The sequence below is a fragment of the Schistocerca gregaria genome, chromosome X, assembly GCF_023897955.1.
Source record: "Schistocerca gregaria isolate iqSchGreg1 chromosome X, iqSchGreg1.2, whole genome shotgun sequence".
Lineage (NCBI taxonomy): Eukaryota > Metazoa > Arthropoda > Insecta > Orthoptera > Acrididae > Schistocerca > Schistocerca gregaria.
Genome location: NC_064931.1, coordinates 700,837,545 through 700,858,612, shown reverse-complemented (window position 1 = coordinate 700,858,612; position 21,068 = coordinate 700,837,545).

Below are 21,068 nucleotides of genomic sequence, written 5' to 3'. Positions count from 1 at the left end.
TTCTTCATTAAACAGCGCCATACGAAGTCCTCTATAGTTTTTAAGGAATTGAGTGCATCCAGTGATTGTTCTGCAATCGTGAAATTATTCTATTGAGAATTTTCCTGTATGTGTATTCGCAATACGTTACGTTTCTTTTGTTGAGGAGCAATTGCTGTTTCGCTACAATTATCAAGCGTTACAATTTCTCTGTATACAACAGTATCAACTGCGAAAACCCTCATGGAAATTTCCGACGTTATCTACTAGGTCTTTTATATACAGGATGATTGTAATTAAAGTTAAACTTACAAACCGCTGTAGAAATAACACCACTACTGAGAATAACGTGAAATTGCAACGGAATATTATCGGAGAAGGAGGAAAACGCATGGCAGAAGAAAAATAAATAGTTACAAAACGTAGCAAAAGATTGCACTATAAGCAACATAATGTAATAGTTATCGACTACAAATTACAAATGAGTCATACAACAATGCCTACGTTGTACGTTTGACGTTAAACAAACTGAACTACTCAGTGAGCATGGGTGTACAGGTGTGATACTGTTAGTTACGTAAGCCCATCCACCACGGCAAGTTCATATCACATTGGATGGGAAAAATCGGTTTTTAACTGTCCTGAGGCCAAAAAGCGCATATAAACTGTCACTCACATCGGTTTTTAATTGTCGTGAGGCCAAAAACTGCATAAAAAGCATCAGTCACATCGGTTTTTAACTGCCCGGAGGCCAAAAACTGCATAAAAATCACCAATACAAATAAAATCTGATTAGTAATTTCCGTTCAGTATGATGTCAACCGTTTTCTGCAACAAATTGAAATCGAGAAACAGCATTTTCCACAACTGATCGAAGTGTTTTTGGGGTCACGTTCAGAACGTGTTGTGCCGAGCGTTCCTTCAATGCAGCTAAGTTTTCAATCGAACACTGAACACAACATCTTTCTGATAGCTCCACAGCCAGAAGTCACACGGATTAAGATCAGGTGATTGGGACGACCACGCTGTAGGGAAATAGTGGCTTATAAGTCTAGCAATTCCGAAATGGCGCTTCAGCAGCTCCTTAACTGGATTTGCAATGTTCGGAGGTGCGCCATCTTGCAGAAAAATGATAAGATTCACAAATCCACGCTGTTGGAGATCTGGAATAACGCAGTTGCGCAAAAGACACTCATAGCTCTTACCATTGACGGTACAGGTAACAGGACCGGAAGTATCTGTCTCTTCGAAAAAATATGGTCCTATGATAAATGGTGCCGTAAACCCACACCACACAGTGACCTCTTCAGGACGAAGTGGTACTGGTTGATTTGCGTGTGGATTTTCTGTTGCCCATATCCGACAATTCTGTGTATCGTCATACCCTGTTGGATGGAGATGGGCTTCGACTCTCCATAACATCTTTCACGGCCAATCATTGTCCGTTTCCATTCGAACAAGAAATTCTCTAGCGTAGGTCTCTCTAGCTGGCAGGTCAACACGAAGCAACTCGTGCACATGGATAATTTGGAATGGATAGCAAAGAAGGATGTTTCGTAGGATTTTAGGCATCGTGCTGACGGGTATGTCCAATTGTCCGTGCACTACAGGTTTGCACGCCACCACTCGTCACCTCCTGCATTGCTGTGGCCACTGCTTCCACTGACGTCTACCAGGTTGCACACCAAAAGAGCCTGTCTTTTCGAATTTCCGAAACATTTCCTCCAGACCCACGGCAGTCATGGGACCAACGTCTTTCTTCAAAGCCTACAGTGTCCGTCACGTCTGCAGAGCGACGTGTGCACAGTTACCATTCTTGTAATACGGCTTTACAAGCAGAGCCCTGTCCTGCACTGAGGCAGTCATGGCGAACGTTGCAGACGCGAAAGGAGGAAAATCCGTGAACGCGGCGTGTTTATACCAACTTCAATGGGTCGTGCTCTTGACAGGTGTTTCATTTACGTATTAAGACACATACAACGCTATCTATTGATCAATTTTCACACTGTTTTTTTCTTCTGCCATATGTTTTCCCTCTTCTCCGATGATATTCCGTTGCAGTTTAATGTCATTCTGAACATAGGTGTTATTTTTACAAAGTATTGAAAGTTTAGCTTTAATTTTAATCACCCTGTGAATTGTGATAAGTAAAGGTCCTGAAACACTCCCTTGGGGCACGCCCGAAGTTACTTTTACGTCTGACGGCACCTCTCGTTTGAAAATTACGTGCTGTCTTCTGTTTGCTAGCAACTTTCCGGTCCAAGCACACAGTTGGCCTGATATTCCGTTCGCTCGTATTTTGTTCATTAAGAGGCAGAGCGGAATTCTATAGGATCTCAGAGATGGGGGCCTATAGTTTTGTGCGTCTGTTAGACGACCTTCTAGGAAACGGGAATGATCTGAATTTTTTTCCAGTCATCAGGATCCCATTGCTCCTCCAGAGACCTACAGCATACTGTTGCTAGGAGAGATGCAAGTTCTTTCGCACACGCTGTCTAAAATCGTATTGGTATTCGATGAGGTCCGTTGGCCTCCCGTTGAGCGATCTCAGATACTTTTTCTATACCATTGTCTCTTATTTCGATAACAGAGATTTTTTCGTTAATGCGACGATTTAATGGAGGAACTACAGTGTGATCTTTATCTGTGAAACAGTTTTGGAAAAAAGACGTTTAGTATTTCGGTCGTTACTGTGTCATCCTCCGCTTCAAAGCCATTACGATCACAGAGTGTGTGGACAGATAGATAAGACTCACTTACTGATTTAACGTAAGATCAAAACTGTTGTGATCAGACGAGACTGCTTTCCTCCGGCCATAACTGCGAGTTCGTCGACTGATCTGAGAGAAGTCTCATGATATTAGAGCGCACGAAATGTTACTTCACTTTATTACAGATATGAATAACAGATGTTCTCAGTTTTGACTCAGTTCTTTGCCACATGAGAACTGGGTAATTTAGAACTGTCACTGACTAGCAAAGCATCACTTTATGCACTAATTAAAAAACTTTCCTCTTGAGTTACGGTGTTCGTTTACGAACGTACATTTAATCAGAAACTTTAAATGTCACTGTCCTACACTATCACGTTGGCTGCTGCAGCTGAGATCTCGAACTGGCCTGAGCTTTTGCGGGCTCGACACCATATTGACCTCTGCATGAAGGTGCTGCTATCCTGAGACGGAGAGGGTGTCTTCTGGAGTGCCCACCACTAGTTGCTGCAGATCGCAGCGATGTCTGTGGTATCAATTCGCGTGGCCTAGTTTGTGTGGAACCGCTGTATCTGGCCAATACCACAAAAACTATTTTGGACTTTCTTGTCAAGTTGATGGATAGTAATTTACTTTCGAATTCGTTGAACGCTTCGCTCAAGGCCCTCCTTACGCTGTTTTTGACTTTGTTTGGTTTTTATTTGTCTGTGAGACTTTGGTCACGTTTAAATTTTCTGCACCTTCATAGCCTCCATTTTCAATTATGCTGCAGTTGTCGCTCGTTTTAACTTGGTTCACTTCCCAGTTTGAACATCAGTTAGAGTAATTTACATTTGTGGCTACCTGTATGACGTGTCTATTTCTTCCCAGCTTTCAACCCCGAATCTTACAAGATTGTGATCACTTGAAATTTCTAAGTGATGTGAAAGGAGTCACACCCCGTACAATTCCTTCATTATTGAATGGTCTCATTTTGTGATCACTGCCTAGTCCATTTTCTATTTTCTTTTTTCTGAAATAATGCATTAAATACGAACAAGTCTTGCTTCTTCGGCTCCTGCGATTCTACCAACGTATGATCAACATCATTCTGCTGTAGTAATTCCACTGTAGGATCGCCCTCCGCTTTTACTCTTATTTCCTACATTTACATGGCTACTCTACAAATCACAGTCTGACATTAAAAACTTCCCATATCATCCTGTAATTGGATTTTCTGCCATTTGTCAGCTTCTGTAACTCGTTGTAACAATCTTCTATATCCTCTTCATAATTTGAGCATGCACTTAAATGTTTCCCATTTTAAAACAAAATTTGCTGTATCGCTTAGGTATACCAGCATAAATATTTGTTTGTGATCATTAAGTGTGAAATGAACAGTTCAGGGTAAAACTATTATTAGGTAAATTTAGAGTGCAGTAGAGATCTTGGTTCCTCCGAGTTGCGTTTCCTCAAGCATTCTACTGAAAAATAAGTAAAGAGGGAGAGTTTACAGGTGGCTGTAAATGCTGCAGCGACGGTTAGGGAAAACAGTTAAAATGAGGAAATTAATCTGGAAAGTGATGTATATAATCTTTAAATTACGTGTTTCCGGGACTTAATGATACGCATCTGCAGGGAAGTTGGAAAGCAGCTTTGTAATCTTGAACGCATGAACCGGATTAAGATCAGGTGCGGGCCGCGCGGCGGTGCGCTGTCGATCACGCCAGGGGTCTGTTATTACGGGTTCTTTATACATGCCAGCCTCTAAGGCCTATCATCTGCGATTTCACCCATCATACATTGCTTGTAAACATACACGCGGGAGATAAATGCATCACACTGTACGAGTTACTGAAAGATAGACAATTTTTACAACTCACCTCAGCATTTAAATATGACAAATGGCAGTTTTATTCAGTATTAAATTAAATATATTCTACGCAGGTCAACTAATAACTCGAAATATTTAGAAATGATTTACAAGCTAGTAAAAAATACGTGGATCTGAAGTCGATATGTTGTGTACCTCCTCAGTACTAAAGATCGTAACACTTGGAGCAATAGTGAATTTCTGCAAAGTGAAGCTCAAGGTGAATGTATGAAAAACTGTTACTGTACATGGCTTACCTATACATGTAAGGTACCTAAGAGCATCTTTTATCAATATTGCCGTAATTGTTTATTCGTACGCATCGAGAGGTTGAAGAAAAGCGGAGTGCAATTTTGAAACCCAGTTTTTATTGAGGGTTAACAATGTCGTCGTCTTTAGTACTTATTACTTGGAACGAAACCTGATATTGCCTGGAGGCCGACAGCCCTTGGTACGTAATAAAGGGAGGCTCTCTTGAGATGAGCAATCAGTCCATCGCTCACCCACATGGGGTGGCTCAGCCCACCACGGTTGCCACATTCGGAAAGGCCTCAAGTGAAATGGGCGCATAAAAGTAATTGTAGGACAAGCAAATGCCAGGCTGAGATTCATTGGGCAAGTTTTAAGGTGATGTAATTCATCCAAAAAAGAAATTTCGTGTAAAATACTTGTTGGACCGAAGCTTAAGTATTGTTCATAAATATGTAACCCTTACCAATTACGATTACCAGATGAGACAGATGAAATGAAGAGTGGGGCGTGTAGTAGGTAAGTTAATGCAGATGAGTAGGAAAAACAAACCCATAATGGTCTAGTACAGCATTAGTAGTGTGCTGCAGAACACCGCAAATTAGATTAAATATCTAGGCGTAACGTTGCAAAGCAATATGAAATGGAACGAGTGTGTAAGGATTGTAGTAGGGAAGATGAATGATCGACTTGGTTTGCGGGGAGAATTTCAGAAAACTGTTTCGTCTTGTTGAGTACCGTTCGAGTGTTCGAGATCCACAACAGGTCAGATTAAAGGAAGACATCGAAACAGTTCTGAGGTAGTCTGCTAGATTTGTTACCGGTAGGTTCGAACAATACGCTAATATTACAGAGACGTTTTGGGAGCTGAAATGGGAAGCACTGGAGGGAAGGCGACATCCATTTCGAGGGGCAATCTTGAGTAAATGTAGAGAACTGGCATTGTGGGGCTGACTGCAGAACGATTCTACTGCCGCCAACGCACATTTCTCCTATGGGCCATGAAGATAAGACTGGAGACTGTTACTGAGTCATACAGTCAGGCGTTTTTCTCTCGGTCTGTTTCCGAGTGGAACAGGAAAGGAAAAGACTACTAGTGATTCGCAATACCCTCTGCCACGCACCACATTGTGGCTTGTGGAATATGTATGTAGATGTATATGTTTGGTCACAGGATCGTTTAACAAGCGCTATAGTGCTACGGAGACGCTCGACAAAAGGCGGTGACAGTCGCTACAAGATATGTGTTGTGTAGCACTGAGAGGGTTACTTTTGAACTACTGAGATCGTTCGTCGCAAAAAGATTCAAGCAATATATTTCTTCCTTCCACATATGTCTCTCGAAATGACCACGACGAGAATCTACAGTCTGTCTTCCCACTCACCATTCCCGAATGGGTCAGGGAAGGAAAAAAATGATAATGCTACCAGAGGCACACCCCTTAAGCTGGCTTGGGGGAGGATAGGTGAAGTTGTAGATGTACTTTCCCAATTACTGGTCCCGACTGTTAAGCCTTGGGTACTTGTTAAGCTGATTCTGGATCACTGAAGAGATGACACAAACACAGTAGTATGTCCTCCGCGTGTCGGCTCCTCTAGCACCAAGACCAGGGCAAGTTCACGATGTTAAAAATAAGCCATTTTCAATAAATACAGTTTTGGAGGTAGTTCTCTCTCTTTGCATCCACTAATATAATAGACTTTTAATCAATTATACCGAGTTGCATAATTTCTTTAAAGGTAATCACCATTTTTTTACTATGTTAATAAATAATTATAGGTCTATTATGTTGTCCCAGCACTGTAACAATATAGACTTGAACGTGAGGCAAGATGAGAGCACGGGAAAGCGTTGATGACATTTTACATTAATTAAGTAAACATTGCTACGTACATCCATCAAAGCCAGTTAAGCGTATAAATGGTTCTCTATCTTGAAACGAAGCAGATGTCTTATACTATAGTATCTGATACTACAGAATATTGTGCACAGGAAAACTACACTATATGTTCTGTTTTAACCGATTATGGAATGAAAAAGAAACATTACTTGAAAAAACAAAAAAGTTGCAATGTCCCGTAACATCAAGGAACATAAAATGGTGTGTTCGGTGCACAGTCCAATAGTGTTTAGTCCTCCACGAACACTCAGGCACTCTCTTGAATGCGACGGGACATGCTCAATTCGAACTCATTGCAGGCCTCCTTAGACATATTGCCCCACTTCTCAATGGCAGCATTCCTGAGAGCTTCAGTCGTTAATAGAGAATGTTGACGACTAGAAATCGGTCTTTTGAGCAAGCTCCTTGCATGCTCTACGTAGAGCAAAACCACTGAATGTTGTTTTAAGAGACTGCGGCAGTAATTTTGCCTTGAAATGAGCAAGTAGTGTGCGACGACTATACATGGTACCTGACCAGAATACGACTGAGCCATCGGACAGTTGGTGACGTCCTACAGTCATTAAGGGACGATTGCTTTCCCCTGTTCGCCTCCATCTGCGAACAGGTTGCAAGGCTATTTGCACCTCGTCTGTGAACAGCGTTTTGATCCACTGGTGTCGTGTCTAATATTCATGTGACCTAGCCCGCCTCACACTAGCACCTCTTTCATGTCGACTGAGTGGTGGAGTCCTGAGAGGTCTTCGGCTGTACAACTCCCCACTATGTAGTTGGCTGCACAAAGTTTGCGTACTTAGGTTAAACCCTGTGGCTTCCCGAAGCTCGTGGTGTTGAGTAGTGTCTATCTTTGTAGGATGGCCCGTGCAGATATCATCACACACCAGTCGTGAGCTGCTGTTGTTTTACTTGGACGGCCTTCGCTACGTTGATCCGCACAACAAACTGATTAACGTGAAAAATATTCGCAACGTCAATTTGTCTTACGTTTTGTCCCATCAGTGAGATGATTTTTATACAGCCTGTTCCGAGGCACACGGACAACTGTGGATTCAGAAGAACTCAACTCTGATGTACTGCGTTTGCTTACAAGCCGACAAGCCGTGACTGCACGGCCTCTGATGAGGCAGAGTGCCAACACCGAACGAGTTCACATTATATACACATACAGCATCTTACATAAATACAGAAGGAACGGCCATATTGACTTATATAGTTCTCTCTTTATGTCAATTATTATTTTTCTTACTGAATTTCATTATGATTACTTTTTCCCTATTATTTTTTTTTAGTTTTTACTGTTTGTGATTGGTGGTAATTTGGGAATATATTTAACTTTTTTTTGATGAATGTATGTCTCATTGATCAGTATGTAATAAGCTGAAAGTAGTACAACTCAAAATCAGTGCTTTTTTCAATAAAAATAACACACAAAATTTTCTGCTTCTAACATTTTTCGTGCCACCATGTTTCATATTAACAACAGTATATCCAGTTTTCTAGTGGGCGTCAACTTACACTATGTTATCAAAAATATCAGGACACATGGCTGAAAATGACTTACAAGTTCTTGGCGCATTCCGGCGGTAATGCTGGAATTCAATATTCTACTCTCGCAGGCATACGTTCAATCAGATGCCGGACGGTGTCGTGGGGATTGGCAGCCCATTCTTTACGGAGTTCTGCCCTGAGGCAAGGTACCGATGTCGGTCGGTGAGGCCTGGAAAGAAGTCGGCGCGCCAAAACATGCTAAAGGTGTTCTATAGGATTCAGGTCAGGGCTCTGTGCAGACCAGTTCATTACATGTATGTTATTGTTGTGTAACCATTCCGCCACAGGGCGTGCATTATGAACATCTGCTCTAACGTTTTGAAAGATGCAATCGCTAGCCCCGAATTGCTCTTCAACAGTGGGAAGCAAGAAGGTGCTTAAAACATCATTGTAGGCCTGTGCTGTGATAGCGCTAAGCAAAACAACAAGGGGTGCAGCCCCCTCCCCTCCTCCCATGAAAAAGACGACCACCCCATAACACCACCGCCTCCGAATTTTACTGTTGGCACTACACACGGCCGGCTGGAGTGGCCGAGCGGTTCTAGGCGCTTCAGTCTGGAACCGCGCCACCGCTACGGTCACAGGTTCGAATCCTGCCTCGGGCATGGATGTGTGTGATGTCCTTAGGTTAATTAGGTTTAAGTAGTTCTAAGTTCTAGGGGACTGATGACCTCAGATGTTAAGTCCCATAGTGCTCAGAGCCATTTGAACCAACTAACGATTAATATGAAAAAATTTAAAACTAAAGTTTCCTAAAACGCTTATGGAATGCTGCTGAACGTGTAAAGTGATTCTAAAATGTTTTAGGATTAACTCTTCCGTTAGAAGATGGAATAGTCATGCCTCTATGCCGTTCGATAGAGCTTTGGGATTCAAAAAATCCGGAAGCAACACTGGGTTGTGATACATAAAGTTCATTACACTGCCAACTTTTTATCGAAAAAGTGACAAGAAACGAATGGAAGAATTTTCCCGTCTTTATGCACCAACTGCAATTACTGCAACTATGTCTTACCCACGATTTAAAGACAAATACTTCACATATATTGCAGTCTATGACCAAGGGATGCTTCCAGCAAACTAGAGAAAGATAATAGCTAATAAAATGTTGAAGAAATCGGGTCGCGACTTTCAATAATGTTATGATGTAAAAAGGCGATTTTATTCTGGACATGATTTGGGAGGTGAAGGTAACGAGGAATTACGCTTAATTATTTGCAAAAACACTGCATCGAAATCGATGATTTCTCGGTTTTTGGTGAAGACGATTGCAATTTGAAAGACTTGTATCGTTGTCACCAAATAAAGACGATCTGAGGACATACAACGCGCCGATATCTTTTCTACATGTGTAGAGCATACTGTATTTTGTTCAATGTGTCACAATGGCAAATCGTCGAAAATCAAGATAACTTTCTGATGAGATGTTTGAAAAAAAAAGTTGTTTTTAAAGTAATTTAAAACCAATGGAAAAAGTAGTTCGCAGATACTCTGGATGGGTTGGGACTCAGTATCACAGTTGCGTGGAAAAGATACTAACCCATACCCGTTAAGTGCATATTTACACATGTACATTTACATGTAGAATATAGAAAAATCAGACAATATAGAAGAAATGTGAAAACTAGGGAAAATTTAGAAATGTTGAAAAATATGGAGAAAATGGTAAAAAATTTAAAAAGACGGTACAGTTCAGATACGACATAGTCATCCAACATATCTGTATTTATACGTGGGAAGTAGTCGAAGTTTTGTGACATAAGCACTGGATCAAAGTGTCTGAAGATATCTTGGATACTTTCCTAGAAAGATTCCAGTTTGTACCAAGGAAGAAAGCTATTAGACTCATTGCACCGTCTGCTCCCAAAATGACTGAGAGCTTAGCGCTAAATGTGGAAAGATCTTAGAGACCCAACGTAAAAAAAGTGGAGTTTTTTATTTATACAGACGGAGGGAGAGACGTGGCGTCACACATTCACTAAGAAAAAAAGTGTTGTATACAGATGCAGAAATCGGAATATGCTGTAATGAGAGGCTGTAGGTCCTTATGTTAACAACCAGATATATGTGATGGTTTGACAGTGCATATGTTTGAAGGGGGGACGCATGTGAAGTTGTAGTGCTTTCAAGAGACCTTATAAAATCCAGAGGTTTCAAGGAAATGTAACTACATTTGCCACAGTTGTTACAGAGTCTTATATGGATATACACAAGAGTTTCTACACTTATTGAAGTTATATGTTTTTACTTACAAACAAATGAATTTTTTTCAACAAGGTGAGTACAAATGTTCCTTTTCTGAAAAATCTGTGAGAACGAAAGTAATATATTTTTTTACAAAGTTTGATATACTATTATTACAAATATCTGTGGAACAGAATTTGGATATCTGTCTTTGGTAGATTTTTTACACCTCTGTAAGTTTCTGTTAAAAATATACCAGATCGTAGGACTTTTCTTTTACATAAATGCCTTACAACTGTAGTAAATGAAAATTCCTTCCACAGAATATTTCACTATAGCATTGACTAATTTCATGCCCAATTTAAGTGTTATAATGGCAGTGGTTTGTGACGAAAACGTACATAAACTTGTCAAAATGTAAGTTACGCGAGACATGAATCAAATGTTTGACAGTGTTAGTATTAGGCCTTATCATCTGCGTGAACTACTGCAATCTATATGCATTCTCCTTTTCATCCTCAAGTAGTCTTTTCTTTGCTTGTCCCCATAGGTTAATCCGATTTTTAAACTGAGTAACAATAATGTCAACTGCATCATTTCTCCTGTTATCGGTTTTCTTCAGTGTCGAGAGGGTAATTGTTCCTCTGTCAAATCCTAGCCTCTGTAGAGTCCGTAATCTGACAAGATTAGCACAGTTAGAAACTAAACACGCATTATACGCTGCAACTTCATCAGCAGTTGTGGTAACAAATATTGTCTTGCGGCGTGGTTCTCCTATCACAAAGTTGTAATTTCAATCAGGATTTTGAGTTTTTCCACGCACACATTTTTGCAGAAGTTCTGGATCAGCCAGACACTGAGACGTTCCCCAGTTTTTGCTTGCATAAACCTGGAAGGAAACACTGCAGGAATAAATAATACGAGGAAATACAGAGCAACAAAGGGGCATGGCTCCATGCAAACTTCTGTTAGTTATTATTTTTAACACACTTAGAAGTGGAACTGGAACGAAATATTCAGGAATTGAAATTACAATACCATGTAGTAAATTAATATCCAATAAAGAATTTTTCACAATTTTTGTCGATTTGCGTACATTTCCACCCCCACCCCCTTTTTTTATAGTGGAAACACGGTTCATTCTAGAGAGACAGTGTGACAAGACGAAACTCTCATACTCCCGCTAGTTCCATGTACTTTTTTTTAAATATCGATACTGAATGCAGTGATATTCTCTCCCAATAGGTGAGGGCTTCATGTCACGTAAATTAGGAATCCTTAAATATTTGTGTGCAGTGTAGTGTGGTTCCATAAACGAAATGCAGCACACATGGATGACATATTAAAGCTTCTAGTACACATGTATTCTCGAGACGTTTGCTGATCACATGTATCCTAATTGGACGTGGCTTACTAGGAACACCTGACGGCGGGGTCGCAAAAGGCCAGTGATGTAAACGGCACTCTAAGCCCCACAAATTGTATACCATGCAACCAAAATGTTGCCTGCTAATGACGACATGCGGCATGATTGGAGTTATCTAAAGATGAGAACAGCACGAGGCTATGGAAGGTGGTTGAACAGCTCAGTCTACAATGGGTAGTGGTGTTGATACAAAGCAGAGCGATAGCAACGATAGACAGGGCAAACATTGCAGTACATCTATCAAAACATTGACGAACTGGACATTTCGTCAGGAAAGAACTCAAGAAATCTAGCAGAGTGTGAAAGAAGTGAAAGATGAAGTATTAGGATTAATTCAAGGTGAGTCAGTGGAATCTGTGGAATCGTAACTCTCGATTGTGCGGACAATGTACATGATGTGTACAATGATGAAGATACGTGGTTAACAAGTGAAAGTGATAGTGAAACAGGTGTAGAGCCATGTAGTTCATCATCCTCATCACCTTTGTCGGTCAGGATGCCACAAATCCCGTCTCCAATGAAACGTAGTAAAGTGAAATCATTGTATAACCATACATGGAAGATCATCCGTAGCATAGTAGAAAAACAATTATGAACAGATTTCGAATATGTCAGTGGCGACACGACCGTGTAGTGCATAAGGAAAACGACAGAAGTCCGAGGGAGGACAAGGTGCACTTGTTTCAAAAACTGTTTTTTCCGCGTTTCAAGTGAGCTCGGTATAACGTATAGGATGTGGATCATAGTGACGTACTACGTTATGCACATCAAACTGCGTGATTTCAAGGGCAGCTGCAAAAGGTTGAAAAACTTCAAACAGTGCTACAAAATTAGAAGACGTAAGATAAACGAAATTTCAAACAAAGCGTCAACTTGACGATGCAACGATGTGCAATCGGTCCTAAAATTTGTAGATGAGATAACCGAACATATCCCATCCTTCAACATAGAATTTGTTTCCAACTCCGACAAATCGGGATTTGAAGAGGAAATGCATATGAAAGGGACCCTGGAAAATAGAGGTTCCAAAGACCAACTAAGATCGGTGCCTTAATGCATTGGTATAAAATGGCCCACATTTTAACACAACTTTTTTCTGGATGTTTGTTTGTAGGAAGTTTTTCTGGTTCCGGCCTTTACTATTTCCTGTTAAAATATGGACACTTTCTTTTATACAGCCTGTATATGGATACCAGAAAATGGAATCTGTCTCCAGTAGTCCAAGGTTAGTTGGAAATGAATCGTATGTATCGTTGTTGGACGTCATCTGTATCTTCATAGGTCACGGTCTACATCCCCTTGATTTAGACGCAAAAAATATGATTGAGTGGCGTTTGTGTGTGTCAAACCATATAACTGTAGCTAATATCATTATCTGTTGGGCAATGTGTCACTAATTTGTCCTTACAGTCGCATCAACGGTGATAGTTTATAACTGTGTTTCGCGGCACTTGCAGATAAAAATGAGACTCGTAAAAATTTATATATGCTAAGTAGAAGATCGCATTACAAGTCCGGGATTATACGTCAAGCATCATGTTTCAAATGTTTAAATGTGTGTGAAGTGCTATGGGACCAAACTGCTGAGGTCATCGGTCCCTAGAATTACACACTACATAACCTAACTTACGCTAAGAACAACACATGCACCCATGCCCGAGGGAGGACTCGAACCTCCGGCGGAAGGGGCTTCGGGTATCATGTTTATTTCTGATCTACAATAGTAAATGTTATATGTTAATTGCTTGTATTATTATTGAAGACACGAACTGGAGGTGATATTGAAATAACATTTATTCATGTGAAAAGATTCTCGGCATTGTAAAAACGCCAAGTAAAAATAAAAGTTCGAGCTTTCGAGCTCCATCGTTGACAGTTCATAGAAATTCTCTGATTTCTTTACATCTTAGTGGATGCCGCTAACATCGTCGACATCATCACGATGTCTGGCAACATAACGACAGTCAACTGCTTCTGACGAAGGCGATGGAGTTTAATGCTGAGAGATCATTCTTTTATTATAATCGGGATAAATTTCGTTTCTAAATAACTTTTATTCAAACTATTCGTGAGGGATGGTCTAAGTTCCACGTCAGCATTAATAAAAAGACTATGCACTATATCACACAAACCGCTGTCATAACAGTGAAATGACCACGAGAATCTCATTAAATGTGGGCACTTTGCATTGGGTCCTACCTTGATCGTTATGAATATCAACTAAAAATACAGATAACTGTGATCAGTCACAATTAATAACATCAAGTAAATGAATCAACCAAATACATCCCCACATCGGACCTCTCGTAACTAGGGTCCACTCATCAATACTCAAGAACACGAAATGTGTAGTGTAGTTATACACCGAGGTGAGAAAAGTCATGGGATAGAGACATGCACATATAGAGAGATGGTTGTAGTATCCGCACACAAGGTATAAAACGGCAGTGCATTAGGGGAGCTATTAAAAATGGTTCAAATGGCTCTGAGCACTATGGGACTTAACATCTATGGTCATCAGACCCCTAGAACTTAGAACGACTTAAACCTAACTAACCTAAGGACATCACACAACACCCAGCCATCACGAGGCAGAGAAAATCCCTGACCCCGCCGGGAATCGAACCCGGGAACCCGGGCGTGGGAAGCGGGAATGCTACCGCACGACCACGAGATGCGAGCACGGGAGCTATCATTTGTACTTGGGCGATTCGTGAAAATGGTTTCCGACGTGATTATGGCTGCACAACGGAATTAACGAACTCTGCATGCGGAATGGTAGTTAGAAGTAGATACATAAGACAATCCATTTTGAAAATCACTAGACAATTCAGTATTTTGATATACACAGTGTCAAGAGTGCACTGAGAATACCAAAGCTCAGGCATTGTCTCTCACCAATGACAACACCGTTTGCACAGATATGTCAGTGCTAACAGACAAGCAACAGTGCGTGAAATAACCGGAGAGATCAATGTGGGTCGTAAGACGAACGTACCCGCTAGGACAGTGTGGCAAAATTTTGTGTTGTTAGGCTACGGCAGCAGACCACCGACGCGAGTGCCATTGCTAATAACACGACATCGCCTGCAGCGCCTCTCCTGGTCTCGTGACCATGTCGGTTGGATCCTAGACGACTGGAAAACCGTGGCCTGGTCAGATGAGTCCCGATTTCAGTTGGTAAGACCAAATGGTTCAAATGGCTTTGAGCACTATGGGACTTAACTTCTGAGGTCATCAGTCTCCTAGAACTTAGAACTGCTTAAACCTAACTAACCTAAGGACATCACACACATCCATGCCCTAGGCAGGATTCGAACCTGCGACCATAACGGTCGCGCGGTTCCAAACTGTAGCGCCTAGAACCGCTCGGCCACCTCGGCTGGCTGGTAAGACCAGATGGTAGGGTTCGAGTGAGGCGCCGACCCCACGGAACCATGGACTCAAGTTGTCGACAAGGTACTTGCAAGTTAGTGGTGGCTCCATAATGGTGTGGTCGGTGTTTACATAGAATGAACTGGGTCCTCTGGTCAAGCTGAACCAATGGTTGACTGGAAATGGTTAGGTTCGGCCACTTGGAGACCATTCGCAGACATTCATGGACTTCGTGTACCGAAGCAACGATGGAATCTTTATCGATGACAATGAGCCATGTCACCAGGCTACAGTTGTTCGCGATTAGTTTGAGGAACATTCTGGACAATTTTAGCTACTGATTTGGCCACGTAGGTCACCCGACATGACTCACATTGGACATTTATAGGACATAACCAAGTGGTCAGATCGTGCACAAAACCCGGCACTCGCAACATTTTCGCAGTTATGGTAACAGACTGCATGACTCAGTATTTTGTAGGGGACTTGCCAAAACTTGTTCAGTCCATGCCACGTCGAGTTGCTGCACTACAACGGACAGAAGCAGGTCTTACACCATTCTAGTAGGTATCCCGTGACTTTATTCACCTCACTGTATATATGTACGTGGTTCTTGAAAATAGTGCCATAAGCCTAGTCAGAAAGAAAAACTTGGAGTCATATGCTTGCTAACACACTGCTCTGTGTTTTCTACATGTGGTCTCTCTCTCTCTCTCCCTCTCTCTCTCTCTCTCTCTCTCTCTCTCTCTCTCTCTCTCTCTGTCTCTCTCTGTCTGTCTGTCTCCCTCTGACACTCTCTCTATCTCTTTTTCTTCCTGCGGTATGAAGTTGATAAAATTAGTAAGTAAAATGTTGTATAAGACTTTCCACGACTGGCAGCATTATTATTTTATATGTTCTTGGCATTAATTAGCTCGTAATACGCCATCTTTGCTTAGCTCAGTTCATAGAAAATTTATGTACAGAAAATATGACTGGAAGAGTACCCTGAGAACGCTGAGAGGTTACTGTTACTGTTACTTTTCACCTATGAAATCAAAACATCCACTTAACTTTCAGCTTTTTACTGAAAAGACTTTTTGTATTTCTGCCAGACAGGCCCCCGCGTTCTCCAGAAACAGTCGCACAAACAAATGGTGCCTGTCTTATTAACTGAGATAAATCGGCCTGCTGATGGTGATACGGTTCTCCGAAATTCGTAGTGGCAATAATAAAAAATGTGACTAGTTCCAGTGATACGTACAAGGTAGCGCACGAAATGTCTTACCACATTGTTTTTGAATATAAACTTTATTGTCAATACAATCTGAAAGGAACATATACTACAACGAAGAGCCGTCCACGGAGATTTGTTATAACTCAGCACATGCTCAGTATGTCCACCATTTTGTTTCCTAACTTGCTTCGAACGAACACTGAAGTTAGTGATTACCCTACGGCACATGTCTTCCGTAATTTCACTGCAAGCTTGAAGAATAAGTCTTCTGAGTTCCATTAAATCACGTGGAAGTTTCAGGAAAAGTTTTTCCTTTAGGTACCCCCAAAGAAAAAAATCACGTTGATTGAGGTCTGGACTACTGGGGGGCCAATTTTGTCCGTCATTGAAGCGACCTGGAAACATGAGAGAAATAGTGTGCATGTCGAAATGCTCGTGTAAAAACTCCAACACAGTGTTTGCAGTATGTGGTCTTGCTTCATCTTGCATGAACCACTGCGTGTTGAAGGGCAAGGCAGTAGCAAGAAGCTGTGGAATGAAGCTATTGCGAAGCATGCTCAAATAACGCTCGCTGCTCACAGTTTCTTCAAAGAGAAAGGGTCCAATAAGTCCGTGACTGGAAATTGCTGCCCACGATGTAATCCTCGGAGCATAATGTTGTCGTTGATGAAGCACTTGTGGGTTTTCAGTGGCCCAAAAGCGTACATTTTGTTTGTTAACCACACCGTCTACATGAAAATGCGCCTCGTCTGAAAACCAAAAGTTGTTGAGAGTTGCTTCCCTATCCTCCGCCCACTGAGCAAACAATGGTCTCTGCTGCTTGTGTTCTTCAGTGAGCTTCTATGCACGGGTCATCTTGTATGGGGACAGATGGACGTCATTTTTAAGAATGCTTTGAACCGAGCGTCTGGATATTTTCGGTTGCACTGCTGCCTTTCTACACGATTTCCCGGGATTTCTCTGTACAGCAACTCGTACAGCTTCAATATTCTCCGGCGAACAAACAGGCTTAGGCCGAGGTCGCTTCGCTTCCGATATTTTTCCTTCCTGTACAAATTTATCGTACAACCTGTGGATGGTCTTTTTGCAAGGGACCCATACTGTGTTAAACTGTTGTCGAAAACGCCTCTGAGTCACAACAAGGCTTTTTGTTACATGAAAAAGTAACACAATAGCCGAGCGTTGCTGTGTCGTCAATCTTCCATTGTCAGCCATTGCTGCTTACTACTCTCCTAGCGGCAGTATCGTGAATTACACGTCATTCCGTAACTAATTTTTTTTTTCCAAAGCTCTGCTGGTACTGCTGTACAGATATCAGTGGGATTTCTAACGTGCGTCGTAAATTGTGAAAGAAACAACTGTTAACACATTTCGTGCGCCAACATGTACTCGTATTTTCAATTAATAACTTCTTTGTAAAGCAACGGAATGTTTTTAGACAAATTAAAGTCACTACACTGACCTTTTTGCGATTTGTATTTCATTTCATTTCAAAACGTTGTAATTTCTCTTTGTATGCCTTTAAACACCCTGTGATTCATTGGTGTGAGTCTTAGATTGTCGCGTTCTCTGTATTTGAACGTCTTTCTCCCGTGGTCTGTTTTGCTGCTGTGTGAGTTTCATATCGTGCTTCCACGTAGGATCTCTGAGACATGAAGAGGAGAAAGGTAGGGGCCGGCTGTTGTGAGGAGTCGGTGTTTCCAGGAAGAGGGCAGCGTCGGGAGCGAGGAGCGGGGAACGGCCGGCGCTGCCGTGGGTGACCGCAGCCGCGGCCACAGCTCCTAGTCTGCGCGCCCAACCGTGAACGTGATCGTGAATGTGAACGCCTTCTCAGCGGTGACGCTCCGCCAGTTCTCTTGCCTTTCCTTACAGCCCTTCCTAAAACTCTGCAGACTCGACATCCACGATTTCCGAACAAATGCGATGTTCACAGCTGGCAATGCACATAACGTCAGATTGGTATAAATTGCACTACCTGCTCGGCTATGCAAGTGATTAGCATCTCAACTCAACCACACAAGGTAAGTAGAAGTACCGCTATGTCTTCTCGTATAAGGAAATGTTACGCATTGGGTTTCTTATACACACCGAAGTGCCAAACAAACTGGCATAGGTATGCGTGTTCAAATACAGAAATATGTAAACAGACAGAATACGGCACTGCGGGCAGTAACGCCTATGTAAGACAGTAAGTGTCTGGAGCAGTTAGATGGGTTACTGCTGCTACAGTGACAGGTTATCACGATTGATGTTCGGAGTTTGAACGTGGTGACATGATAAGCGCACGAGCGATGGGACACAGCATTTCCGTGGTAGCAGTAAGTGGGGATTTTTCCCGTACGACCGTTTCCCGAGTGTACCGTGAATATCAGGAATCCGGTAAAACACAATATCTGCGACGTTGCTACGGCCGGAAAAAGATCCTGCAAGAACAGGACTAACGATGATTAAAGACAATAGTTCAACGTGACAGAATTGCAACCCTTCTACAGATAGCTGCAGATTTCAGTGCTGGGTCATCAATAAGTGTAAGCGTGCAAATCATTCAAAGAAATATCATCGATGTGGGCTTTCGGAGTCGAAAGCCCAGGCGTGTACCCTTGATGCCTGCACGACACAAAGCTTTACGACTCGCTTGGGCACGTCAACACCGGCTTTGGACTGTCGATGACTGGAAATATGTTGCCTTTTTGAACGAGTCTCGCTTCAAATTGTATCTAGCGGATGGGCGTGTACAGGTGTGGAAGACAACCTCATGAATCCATTGACCCTGCATGTCAGCAGAGGACTATTCAAGCTGGTGGAGGCTCTGTAATGGTGTGGGGCGTTCGCAGTTGGAGTGACATGGGACCCCTGATACGTCTAGATGCGACTCTGACAGGTGACACGTACGTAAGCATCCTGGCTGATCACCTGTATCCATTCACGCCCATTGCGCATTCCGACGGACTTGGGTAATTCCAGCAAGACAATGCGACACCCCACACGTCCAGAATTACTACAGAGTAGCTCCATAAACACTCTGCTGAGTTTAAGCACTTCCGCTGGCCATCAAACTCCCCAGACATGCACATTGTTGAGCATATCTGTAATTCATTGTAACGCGCTGTTCAGAAGAGATCTCCACCCCCTCGTACTCTTACGGATTTATTAACAGCCCTGAAGGATTCATGATGTCAGTTCCCTCCGTTACCACTTGAGACATTAGTGGAGCCCATGCCACGTCGTGTTGCGGCACTTTTGCATGCTTTCGGGAGCCCTACACGATAGTAGGAAAGTGTACCAGTTTCTTTGGCTCTTCGGTGTAGATCTCACGCTGAATTTAGGTTATTAGTGAGAACATATCATATTGTGAATCGTGTGAGAAGGATAAACGTCTACAAACACGTGTTTTGAATCAAAAATGGTAATATCGTGTCTTCTCGAGACTTCGGTTTATCGTTTCACGATATTACTGCTCTCCTCGTTCGGTAAACCACCGTCATCTGAATATGGAATCGATTGGTTCTATGGTCCCGTGTGACTAGCGCGTGACAGAAAGGACATCGTTCGATCGTCCGTGCAGGATCGTACAGCCGCGCCACTCACCAGGAGTCACGATATGAGGTTGTTTGCACTAAGTCTGGTATCTACGCGGACACTTCGACGACGCCTCGAGCTCTATTGACCAATAGCACATCTACCCCTATTGCGGCTTCATTTTATACGACAAGAGAGTAAGGCGCACCGAAAGTAGAGGTCCAGCGCAACAATGGACACTGCAGAGGAAGCGCGTCGTCTTTGCAGTTCGACATCACGGTGGAAGTATGCGTACGTGTACAGAGGCTCCGAGGAGGACCAAACATGCCAGACTGCATTCGTCATCGCTACACAGGTTGAGCACCTGGCAGTAAGGTGTAGTATACACAAGATATTCGCCAGTGGGTCACATTGCCGTTAATGTGCACAGTAGCTATATCTTTTCTCACGTGTCAATGCTGGTAACTGTATCCCTTCTTCGTGGTTTCTTTGTCACCATAACATTATCTTTCAACGAGATAATGTAATATCGCATGTTGCCACTTCTTTGTTGACCTCCCTGGATACCGAGGGTGTGCTCCTGGTACCCTGGGCGGCACGCTTTTCTCATATCATGTGCACTGAAAACATCTGTTACCGGTCGCCGAGAGATTTTCAAGCCACCTTCCACCAGCCACTACAGTTGATCAACTCTTACATGCAACTGAAACAGTGTGGAAAGACGTACCCTTACCTGTCATCCGAGTTCATGTACACTCGACCCACGTTGTTGCTAACAGAGGGAGGTCGCTGCTCAATGTGCTAAAATTCTGACCCCCTACACTCCCAAATCATCTACAAATTCTATCATGTGACCTTCCTGCTGTACTGTACACTCGCGATGAGTCAAATTTAGTAATTCGCTGCATTTCCTTGTGTTCCTATTTTAAGGGTTGAAAGTGTACAAACGATATTCGTTAATGTTGCATTCTTTACTTTTGTGTACAGTTCACAGTGCTAACGACATTGTGGTAGTATGATTCCAGGGTCAGATACTAGATAAGATACCCTGTGTTATCAACTTCTGCAAAATATATTTATGCGACATTCTGGTATCTAGCGATAAACT